This window comes from Giraffa tippelskirchi, chromosome 3 (genome assembly GCF_054371585.1).
Source record: "Giraffa tippelskirchi isolate mGirTip1 chromosome 3, T2T-mGirTip1v1.2.pri, whole genome shotgun sequence".
Classification (NCBI taxonomy): domain Eukaryota; kingdom Metazoa; phylum Chordata; class Mammalia; order Artiodactyla; family Giraffidae; genus Giraffa; species Giraffa tippelskirchi.
In genome coordinates this window covers 15187079-15199005 of record NC_137277.1, presented here as the reverse complement: position 1 = coordinate 15199005, position 11927 = coordinate 15187079, and the positions used below count along the sequence as shown (strand labels likewise).

The window sequence follows — 11927 nt, the reverse complement described above, 5'->3', positions numbered from 1 at the left end:
TTGCATGCATGCGTGCATGCTCAGCCATGTCCAACTCTTTGGGACCCCATGCACTATACCCCACCAGATTCCTCTGTCCATGGGATTTCCCGGGCAAGAGTACTGGAGTGGGGTGCCATTTCTCTCTCCAGGGGATCTTCCTGACTCAGGAAACGGCTGCCACATGGGCAGGTGGATTCTTCACCGATAAGCCACCTGGGACGCCGCAGTATATATTTACCGGGGTTTCAAGCAAGAGTAATAAACTGAAAGTGATGTTAGTATGAGGTCAGAGCTGGGACAGGAAGCACGTGACTTCTGAGAAGGGAAATCAGTCAAAAACCAGGTGACACTCGTTGAACCAGCAGCAACCCAGGGAACAACGGCTGCGGGAGGCTGGACCCTGGCCACCCTTCTTCCCCATCACAGCACCACCTGTTAGCTGATACAGGTAAGGTGATGCTCCCGGCTTCCCTCTTGGCAGATGGAAAGGGCTTGGGATAGATTTTCAGGCAACACTTGAGTTCTTGTTCTTTCTCCCCCTGCCTCCCCATAAGCCCAGGGACTGGTGTTGCTACAAAATTTCTTCCAGCTGCTTGGTTGTTGCATGAGGAGCTCATGTCAGCCATCTCTCTGAGTCCAACAGCCTATTGCTTTGTGGTTATTTCCTGGTTTTGTCCTTTCTCTTCCTCTCCTGCTCTGTCAACCACACAACCATCTTAGAAGCGTGGGGCTGCCTTCCCACCAAGGCTCACGTGGGTCCAGGTCATCTGGACTGAGCTCAGAGCTGACGCTTAGGGGACAAGTATAGTCCTTAGCCTCTTGGGGTCACACCCAAGGTTCCTGATGAATCCTATTCAATGAAGTCCTATGTGGTTAGAAGGGATTTTCCTACTCTCTGGCTCATAGTCTCAAGGAGCCTCTTCTTTCTAGATATGTAGGAATTTCTCTTTTCCCTTTGTATTCTTTTGGAAAATTTACTATGTGACACATAATGAACACATCTACGTAACATACCTGTGTATTGTACAGTAAGATAATACAATGAACAGCCCTGAACCCAACACTCAACCCAAAGATGAACTACCACTAAACTTTCCATCTACCTACTGTGCTACTCACCTCCCACCCAGACATAGATAACCACCCTCCCAAAGTCTGTTTTTACTGTTCTCTTGATATTTTTAATTTAGTGCCTTATCACATACATTTATTTTCATTTTATGAAATAGTTATATAACATATTCTGTGTGCCAGCTGCTGTTTTCAACACTTATAAATATTGTCATTTAATTAGTTTAATCCACACATCATTCCCATAAGGAATGTGCTATGGTTAATCCCATTTTACAGAAGAGAAAACTGAGGCCCAGAGAGATTAAAATGACTTGCTCAGTGTCATAGAGATAGGAAGAACGGGACAGGTTTCCGGTTCTTAGGGCAAGAGTTTCTCTAATGCATATATCTAACGGTGGAATTGTGGGTTATAGGGTGTAACAGAGGGTATAATACCCTCTAGGTCCATCCATGTTGTCAAAAATGGCAATATTTCATTCTTTGTCGCTGAATAATATTCCGTTGTGTACTTTTACCAACCACATCTTTATTCATGCATCTATGGATGAACATTCAGTTGGCTTTCGCATGTTGGCTATTGTAAATGCTGCCACAGTGAACACTGGTGTGCATATATGTCGCTTTTGTTTTCTTCAGGAGATTACCCAGAATTGAAATTGCTGGATCATACGGCAGTTCTATTTTTCATTTTTTCAGGCACCTCCACACTTTTCTCCACAGCATTTGCACGAATTTACAATCCCACCGAGAGTACACGAGGGCTCCCTCTTCTCCACAACTTTGCCAATGTTTTTATTTGTTGTCTTTAATGATCACCATTCTGACAGTGGCGGGGTGATATCTCATTGTGGCTTTGATGTGACTTTCCCTCATGATTAATGATGTTGAGATCTTTTTGCATTTGCTTCATTATTCATGATAGAGAGATGTTGTATTAAAATTTCTTGCTATGATGATGGTTTTATCTCTTTGTTGTTCCTTCAAGCTAAGTGCTTAGAAGTTTACAAAAATTATAATTTCTGTATGAATTGACCGTTTAATCTAGGTACTCATTGTATCCCTAATAAATATTTTTGTCTTCAATTCCTTTTTCTTTGATATGAATAGACCTTTCCCAGCTTTTCTTTTGGTTAGCTTTTGCCTGGTATATCTTTTTTCATTTTTCAACTGTCCACCATTCCACACACTTACTCATCGGATGTGTCTCATAAATAATGTAGAACTGGGTTTTGTGCTTAAATATTTTTGAAGTGTAATCTGAGGAACCTCCCTGGTGGTCCAGGGGCTAAGATTTCGAGCTCCCAATGCATGGGGCCTGGGTTCCATCCCTGGCAACGGAACTAGATCCCACATGCCAGAACTAAGACTTGGTGCAGCCAAGTAAATACATACATATTATTAAAATGTAATCTGACATGAGAATTTAGAAAGGACTGTGACCATGACTTCCTCTAAACCTGCTAAAAACTGAGTTTAAAAACCTTCATTTTCTTTATATTTGGCCATGCCACACGCATATGGAATATGCATATGGAATGTTTGTTCCATGACCAGGGATCAAACACTTGCCTATGATGTGGAAGCAAAGAGTCTTAACGACTGGAACCGCAAGGAAGTCATAAAAGCCTGCATTTTCAGCAACAATCCATAGCTGACAAGAATACTAATCAAGAAGGTTGCCTTCCAAGGTGGTGTGTTTGAGCTGTTTTTCTGTTGTTTTTCAGTCTCTAAGTCGTGTCGACTCTTTTCACCTCCATGGACTATAACATACCAGGCTCCTCTGTCCTCCACTATCTCCATTTTTTTTTTAGTAGATTTCTTTTTAGAAGAGCAGCTTTAGGCTTACAGCAAAACTTAGGGGAAGTAGAGACTTACCACATATCTCCTCTGCCCACAAATGCACAGCCTCTCCTGTTCTCAGCATCCCCCACCAGAGTGGTCCATTTGTTATGATTGACAAACCTGCATTGACACGTCATTATCACCCAAAGACCCCCGTTGACATTACGGTTCGGTCTTGGTGTGTACCTTCTGTGGGTTTGGACAAATGTGTACTGACACCTATGCACCATTGTCGTAGCAAACAGAACAGTTTCTCCGTCCTGAATATCCTCTCTGAAATTTCTGTCCATTTCTCCCTCCCTTTAATCCCTGGCAACCACTAATTCTCCAACCAACCACTCTTCATTCCTAAATTCTCACCTCAGTTCCATCACCTAATATCTTTGTGATTCAGGCAAGCTATTAATTCACCTGAGCCCTGAACTTCCTCAGATGCACAATGAAAATTGGTAGATTTGGGGCGATAATGAGACAATGTATTAAAACCTTAATTTAGTCCCTAACAGAGAATAGGCATCAATGAAATGCTAGATTCCTTTTCCTTCCTCCTTGTCTTAGCAACATGAAATCACATTTAGCTAAGAAAAGAGACAGGAAAGTGCCTGGGGACCCTGTGCATCACCAGAAATCTACAGGGGGAGGGGCAGAGGACAGAGCAGAACGTCCAGCGATAGCCTCCCAACCCTCTTTCCAACTTGGAAAGTCCCTCCCTTGTTGACCCCAATACTGTGCCCTGTGAGATTCGGGGTTCCCCAGATTTGGGGCATGTAGCGGTGACTGTCCTGCGTGCATACATATCACACACACATGAGCCCCGGGTGCCTGCCCCACCCCTCACAGCAGTGTGCTAGGAGGACTAGGTTATGTCCCGCTTATCAGCTGACTCCTGGCTTCCTCTGCCCAGCTTCTTGCAGACCTGTTGCCCTTGGAGCTGGCTTTCCATGTGGCCTCCCCAAGACCACTCAGATAATGAGAGGAAATACGGTCATCAGCTGACAGAAGGCTGGGGGTTCCGGACTGCAGCGACAAGTCCTCCCCGGCCGCCTCCCTGACCGGCGCCCTTCATCTCTCTGCAGGCAGTCCTCAGCTGTTCCTGTGAGCCTGCGGATGGCACACAAGATGTCCCATTTAGGTTGCTGGGCAGCTCTCACAGCCTTTCTCTCGCTGCTCTGCTGCCGAGGTGAGCCTGGGGCTCTAGACTGGGTGCATGTCAGCCAGAGGTTAGGGCGCCTGTTCCCCTGGTGTTGTGTGGAGACAGGGGGTCCTGGTCCCGAAGTCGCTGAGGCTTTGAGCAGAGCAGCAGCCCCCAAGGGTGCGAGATGCTATGCAAGCCTGGTTTCCCCAGGACCCCATGACCCCGGGGCAGCAGATGGGGAACCTGGCCTTCACACTTTGGGTTGAACAGGCTCCATAACTTCAGGGTGTGTGGATGTGGCAAGTAGTGGAGACTGATGGGGAGACAGAGGGAGGCTGTGGCTCAAGGGAAAGTGAGGGCACGTCCCAGCTGGTCTTCAGAGGTGACCCAGTGGACAGCAGAGGTCAGTGGAGGGCGTCATCTTCCACTGACCATCAAAGTGAAAACGAAGCCCCTTCTGCGTTGTCCAGGGGACGGTGAAGGAGAATGCCTCCAGGTGCTGAGCACTCTGGTTTGGAAATCCTCTCAGGTGCTTTCATGACAACCATGCCCGAAAGGGACTACTAGGCCATTTGACAGATGGAGAAACTGAGGCTCAGAAAGGGAAGCACTTTGCCAAGGCCACAGAGTTGCCAAACGCGGGATTCAAATGCAGATCTCTCTCTCTCCCTACAGAACCTTTCTCTTTCCCCAGCTGAGGGCTAGGTGGGGGCGAGTGGGTGTTGCTGACAGAAACACAGGACACAGCACAGGCCCAGCTGGCTGGATCAGTTAAGATTCATGGCCTTCTTCCTTACTGAGCTCCAGGCATCCTGGTGTCTTCTCGGCCAGGGTCTTGGCTCCGATGGTTTTCTGACCTCTGCAGATACCTGGCAGCCAAGCTCCCCCCATTTCCTTCCTCCTTTCCTCAGATGTCAGTGTTGCCATGAAACCTGAGCACAGCATTGCACGTGGCAGCCCCACCCTACTCCCTATGTCCTTTCCCAGGCACTTTCCACCAATGACAGGTTTGTTCACTTGTTAGTTCCTCTGTGTCCTTCGCGGCAGTGTGAGCTCCACAAGGGGAAGCCTTGGTCTTCTTCTGTCTCTGATGGCTCCCCAGAGCCTAGAATGGTGCCTGCCACACAGCCGGTGTTCTACAAGGATTTGCAGAAGAGAGGGAAGGAGTGAGGGAGGAGCCGAACTCATGGCCATGGGGCCTGAGAGGACAGGATCCCCCTCCATTTCAGGGAGGCTTGAGCAGAGGAGGGGTCATTTGGGCTGGGGGGTGAAGTTCGATTATAATCTCCGTGGGGATAGAAGATATGCATGAGGAAGGCTTACCTGGAGTTGACAAGCGGGAAGAGCGGTCAGGGGCAGGGAGACAACTAGGGCGCAGCCCCCTTGGTCTAGACCAGAGGCAGTAATGTCTGAACAAGGAGAGAGGAGCAGAAGGGACCCCTTGATCAGAGTGACCACCATGGGCAGCTCCACCAGGCAGGCAGCGGGGGTATCTGCTGCCCAGTGTGTTCTGTCCTTCCAGGGTCTGCTGAGAACGTGTTCGAGAAGCCAGAGGGCCTGATTGTGGGGTCTGGAGATTCTCAGTTAATTAATTGTACAGTCAGCGTCCGGACCCCAAGAAACTTGGTCTGGAGACAGACCTAAACAAGACACTCCTCGAGAGCCAGGCTCAGTGGAAGCTATTCAAGGTCTTCAACATCTCCAAGGATGACGATCTCCTGTGCAGTTTCACCTGCGCCGGCAAGCAGAGGTTGAAAGTTTTCAGCATCACCGTGTTCTGTGAGTGTCTCCCACTGGCCTTGCTCTGCAAACCCACACAGAGCTGCGCTGTCTCTGCTCCTGGGCCCTCTCCTATGGCCCCCACCTCTCTGGGCTCCTGGATCCAGGCAACAGGCTCAGAATCTGCTCACACCCTCCCCTGGCCTCCTTGAACCCTGCCAGCAACCGTGATTTTGAGATTTCCTCAGAGGCAGACAACCCAGGCAAGGTTTAGACAAATCTATAAGTCGTTTCCCGCCGTCTCCTCCCAGCTGGGGAGCACCCCCATCACCAGAACAACCCACATCCAATGACAAGCAACAGGGACCCCATTAGGAGGGCTGGCACACTCTCCAGTAATCCATTCACCTCCTGGAGAGAAGATTGTGCTCTTATCTCCCCCTGAGGGCCCTTTGCAAATGTGTGACCATCACACACATACACACCTGCCCACGGGCCACGGAGACCATGGAGAGATCGGGTTTCTCTTGGAAGCTCGGCTCCCAGGATATCGCTCGGAACTATCATCAGTGGATCAAATAAGTAGAAAGATGTCCTACATCTACCATATTATCCTGAGGTAATGGAGGCTAGATATTTTCGTTCAAAAATGAACCCACGGAGATGTCCTGATGGTCCAGTGGCTAAGACTATGCACTCCCAATGCAGGGGACCCGGGTTTGATCCCTGGTCAGGGAACTAGATCCGATATACCACCACTAAGAAAGACCTGAGAAAACCAAAGAAATTGTTTTTTAAAGGAACTAGGGTACCATTGAGTTTAATACCTAAGGGATAGAGATAGCTCTAAACTTGATTCTAAAAATCAAGGCAGCTCTGACTCTAGGCCCTGCCTCTGAAGAATCATGAAGAATTTATGGCCTCGTTCCAGAGAGTCCTCCCTTCTAAATCTCTCTCAACAAAACTGTCCAACAGTTTAATTTTTGAAGTTTCTACTGAATTTATGGAGAGGAAAGAGACACAACCAAAACTTTTACCTTTCTAGTTGACTGAACAGATTCTGAACCTTTTCTCTGTAGATTCCAGGTCACCTCCTTTCATGTCCATTTCAGAAGTCATCATGTCCCTGAAAGTACCACCCAGGACATCCTTCACCTGAACTGCTTCCTCCTTCCAGCCACAGCCCACTTCCTGAGAACACTGTCGTCACAGGGGATGGTCTGGGCTGGGTAGGGCCTGCCGGAGCTGCACCCCCAGCCTCACCAGACCTCCATTCCGCTTTCCTGCAGACCCTCCAAAGCAAGTGCTGCTGACGCTGTCGCCCACCTCAGTGGCCATAGGGACAATGTTCACCATCGAGTGCAGGGTCCCCGCTGTGGCACCCCAGGAATGCCTCACTCTCACCCTGCTCCGTGGTACGGAGATCTTGTGCAATCAGATCTTTGTGGGGACAACCCTTTCCCCCCAAGAAGCCGTGGTCATCCATAACACCACAGCTCACAGGGAAGATGGCTACTATAACTTCTCGTGCGAGGCCCAGATGGACCTGCGCTCTCGCGGCGGTGGCTTGATCCAAAGGGTCTCGGATCCCCAGAGGCTTGAAGTCAAAGGTGAGAGGGAGCCCATAGATCAGGAGCAGGGACATTCACTTTCAGCCCCTCAGGGAAGAAAACGCCTTCGCCCCACCCTCTGCCAGCTCAGGGGAGGCACTTGGAGAAATGACACTTGATCCCTGGGGTTCCCGGGGGCTCCTTGCGAGTTCCCAGCTTGGATGCCAATTCCTGGCCATGAGTGAGCTGGGTGCCCTTAACCAAGTCAAGCTCCTCTCTCTGGCCTTGACCCCTGTCTGCAAAGATAAATTTGACCTGACTGACCCCTAAGATCCCCTGGCGCCCTGCTCTTCTGTGACTCTAGATGGCCAAGATCCTCTTTGTCTTCAGAGAGTTTGACAGAATCTCCCTCATCTCTGCCCAGGGAGGGGCTTGGCCGGGACCACGCCACAGTCCTGACCATGAGGTCCAGACCATGGCAAGGAACCATCTGAGTGTATCTGCCCTCATGGTCTCACAGAGGCCGGCTGGTGGCCTGGACCCCGGCTCTCCTTCCCTCTAGTGATAACACCGTTTGCCACCCATCCCTGCACTGCAGACTGACAGCTGATGCCCAGGGATGGGGGTGTGTGTGACGGGTAGCTGGCTGCCCCCCTTGGGCCTGGCATCTAGGACAAGAGGACTTCTCTGACCTCAATTCCTTCCCTCCCCAGGGGTGCGGGTGTGGGTGACGGGTGGATGGCTGCCCCCTTGGGCCTGGCATCTAGGACGAGAGGACTTCTGTGACCTCTACCCCTTCCCTTCCCAGGGGTTGGGGGGTGGGTGACGGGTGGATGGCTGTCCCCCTCGGGCCTGGCATCTAGGATGAGAGGACTTTTGTGACCTCTACCCCTTCTCTCCCCAGAGCCGATGCCCGACAACCAGACGGTGATCATCATCGCGATCGTGATAGGGGCACTGCTCTTGTTTGTTACATCCATCCTCCTGTGGAGGTACTGCCAGGAGACAGGTAACAACTGTGTGCCAGCTGCTTAGAAAGGCTGAGACGGAGCCACCGGGCACAGCCTGTGTGAGCAGCGTGGCCACTGTCATGGCGGCCACTGGAACTCAGTGTGGCTCCTTAGGCTGCGGTCCAGGCCTGGCTGAGGGCCCATGACAAACAGCCTCAGTACAAACAGCCGGATTCAAGCCTGTGCCTCGTGTCTCCTCCTGGGAACGGCCAGGAAGGGGAGCCACCAGGCCTGCCCGAACTTCTGTCGACACAGGTCTCCTCAGCCTCGCTCCACCCTCTGCTTCAGAGGCCTTCCTGAGCCCCAGCAAACCCAGGCCCTGCTGTGCCCCCAGGCTGACCCACCCGGGCACCAGGCACCCACCCTCATCGGCCCCTGAGTGACTCCTTCCTCCTGAGGGAGGGTGGGCAGCCACGCCCTGGCCCAGAGGGGCAGAGAGACCCTCTGTTCCCACGTGGCCCTCCAGGACATGGCTCTGACTTCTCTCTTCTGCCAACAGAGCCAGCGTCCAGGGGTGAGTATGGGGGCCCCAGTGGCTTGGCTCCGGGAACCTCCTCGCAAGGCCACCCCAGCCACTCAGGGCCTTCGGAGAGCCATGGAATCAAAAGCAGTCCTTGCCTCTTACCTCCAGTTGTATTATTCGGACAAATGGAGACCCTCCAGCCCTGGTCATCCAGAGAGAGTGGGAGAGGAGGAGGTCGAGGCAGGGTTCCGTCTCCCAGGCCTCTGCCAGCCGGGGCAGGGATCAATGGGACAGGGTTGGCCTTTCATGTGGCTTCTGGGGCCTGGACAGGGCTCTAACGTGCTCTCCCCTGGATCAGAGATCAGGTTGGTTCATGGTCTCCGTGTGGTGGAGACGGGACTCATTCACCCCAGGGAGAGGGCCTGTTTGGGGATGGGAGGGTAGGAATGGTTGCCATGGGTAGAAAGGGGTGGGCAGGCACCAGAGGGACACGGGCGTTCCAGGACTGTGTGCAGCTCCGTGATCTAGCTGGCGTGGGCCCCAAGGCTGATGTCTGTTCTCATATCATGAGGCTCTCAACATCGTAGTAGTGAGAGAGTCAATTCCTAGGCAGCTTGATAAGAAGTCTGGGTTCCCCAAGGAGGAGGAACGAGGAGCCTCAAATTCTCAAGAAAGAGGAAAGAGCAAACATCTTTTTTTCTTTGCATTCCTTAGTCTTAGTCAAATGGTGTTGGTGGTCCGACTCTTGCGACCTCATGGACTGTAGCCGCCAGGCTCCTCTGTCCACGAGATTCTCCACTCAAGAACAAGAATACTGGAATGGGTTGCCATTTCCTTCTCCAGGGGATCTTCCTGACCCAGGAATTGAACCCAGGTCTCCTGCATTCCAGGCAGATTCTTTCCCAACTGAGCTATAACGGAAACCCTTAGTCACATAAAATGCTTTTTTCTTTAAGCCCAGGAACTGATGATAAAAACAAACAACTCAGTTTAAACTCTGTACTGAGGATTATATAACAACAATGTATCCTGCTTGAGGAGAGTTTCTCCTTCCTGAAAACCTTTGGGCTAATCCTGTTATTTTAAAATGTAAATTATGGGAGTGGGTCTAGTAAGATCTTTACAACCTAAAGACATTCTTTTGATTTATTGTAATAACTAATTTACAAAGTATATAACTCCCTTGCTAACACTAGCAAGGGGGGCACTCTCCATTCCCCTTCTGATGTCTGTGTCAGAAGCTTTCTCTGTCCTTTTCCTACTTTAATAAATCTCTGCTACACAAAAGCTCTTGAGTGATCAAGCCTGGTCTCTGGTACCTAAGCTAAATCTTCTTGGGAGATCACGAGTCAGACACCGTTCACTGTAAGCTATCGGTAGTCTGGGTGGAGAAGCACCCTCACCATGACTGCCCCCTGCCTCAGTGGACCCCAAGGAAGATAAGTTAAAGGGACATAACCCTCGTCTGTGCTGATGATAATAGGACCGCCCCCCACCGCCCTAGGGCACGTGGCCCTTCCAGCATTCCCATCTATCCTTTGGCCTAGGCCCTGCTGACCACCCACCCGGTCCCTACCTGAAGCCCAGGATACATCTGCACCCACAGTTCCCATGGCACTGGTGCTTGGGCGTGGGGGCACGGCTCTGCAGAGATGGAGAAGAGAAAAGTGATCCCCCATCAGAGTTCCTAGGGTGGCGTCAGCAATTTCACCCACAGGTCTCCCCACACCACCCCTGGCCCCTGGCTACCTCTTTCAACCCCAGGGCAAGGCCCTGACAGCACCCAGACCCCCAGGCTCACTGAAGCCTCCCTTTTCTCAGATGCTGGATGGTGGTGCTGAACCGTGGTCAAGTCCTGCAAGCTTGGTTGCTGTAGGGGAGGGGATGGAGAGGGCCTGGCCTGGGGAGCAGGGGGCTCAGGCCAGGCACTGGGCAGGACAGGTAGTGATGGTGGAAAACCAGAGGCCCCTCCTCCTGGGGTTCCACCTCCTCCTCCTGTTAACCCTCCAGGGAGACCTGGGGACTGTGCACATGGAAGGGGACACAGTGTCAGACTCTCCCTGCCCCTGGCCCTTTCCGTGCTGTGCTCAGGCGCTTCAGTCTGTCCGACTCTTTGTAACCCCATGAACTGTAGCTCGCCAGGCTTGTCTGTCCATGGGATTCTCCAGGCAAGAATATGGAATGGGTTGCCATTCCCTCCTTTGGGGGATCTTTCTGATCCAGTGATCGAACCTGAGCCTCCTGCATCTCCTGCATTGGCAGGGGGACTCTTCACCACTTGGCCACTGGGAAAGCCCTGTCTTGGTCCCAGACATGATCTAATTTGTGTCTTTGCCAAGTGGCAGCCCACTCCAGTATTCTTGGCAGGAAAATCCCTTGGACAGAGGAGCCTGGTAGGCTGCAGTGCATGGGGTCGCGAAGAGTCAGAAACGACTGAGTGACTTCACTTTCACTTTTCACTTTCATTCATTGGAGAAGGAAATGGCAACCCACTCCAGTGTTCTTGCCTGGAGAATCCCAGGGACAAGGGAGCCTGGTGGGCTAACGTCTATGCGGTCTCACAGAGTCAGACAAGACTGAATCGACTTGGCAGCAGCAGCAGCTAAGCCAGGACTTTTAGTGACAGGCACGGAGGGGCAGGCCTGTGAGAGCAAAAGCTCTACTTGTGGGTGAGCCCAGCTGGCTGCCTAGCACCCAGCTCTGAAACTCTGCCTGTTTGTACAAAGCTACTCTGCAGGGGAGGGTGTTTTTTTAATTGTTAGGTGAAGTGGCATATGTGAAGAGATCTCAGAACACAGTGGTTCTTAGTTGTAAGCAGAAGAACCACAGGGTGGTTGGGCATGTCAAATACAGGGAAGACCTTGCTCCCTGATGTTGACAAGCTTCCTGCAGGGGTTCAGTGGGTGGCTCATCCTGGATCTGTCATGTTCAGCAAAGACTCCCAGCAGCACAGAAACCACAAATCAGAAGAAAGTGTGCAGAGGGAATTCCCTGCTGGTTCAGTGATTAGTAACAGTTTCACTGTCATGACCCAAGCTTAATTCCTGGTTGAGGAACTAAGATCCCCAACCAGGGGGTCTTCAGCATCTGTGGTCTCAATTGTGTTGGTCCCTTGCATGCATGCATACATGCTCAGTCATGTCCCACTCTTT

At 51.3% G+C, this 11927-nt stretch overlaps 1 pseudogene across 1 annotated transcript; it reads left to right on the top strand.

Moving 5' to 3' along the window:
* The first annotated feature begins 312 nt into the window (after positions 1–312).
* LOC145541135 (intercellular adhesion molecule 2-like) lies at positions 313–10062 on the top strand (annotated as a pseudogene). The gene is made up of 5 exons (XR_014078791.1): positions 313–430; positions 3803–4078; positions 5556–5812; positions 7042–7362; positions 8207–10062. The product of XR_014078791.1 is annotated as an intercellular adhesion molecule 2-like (transcript).
* Positions 10063–11927: the final 1865 nt, after the last annotated feature.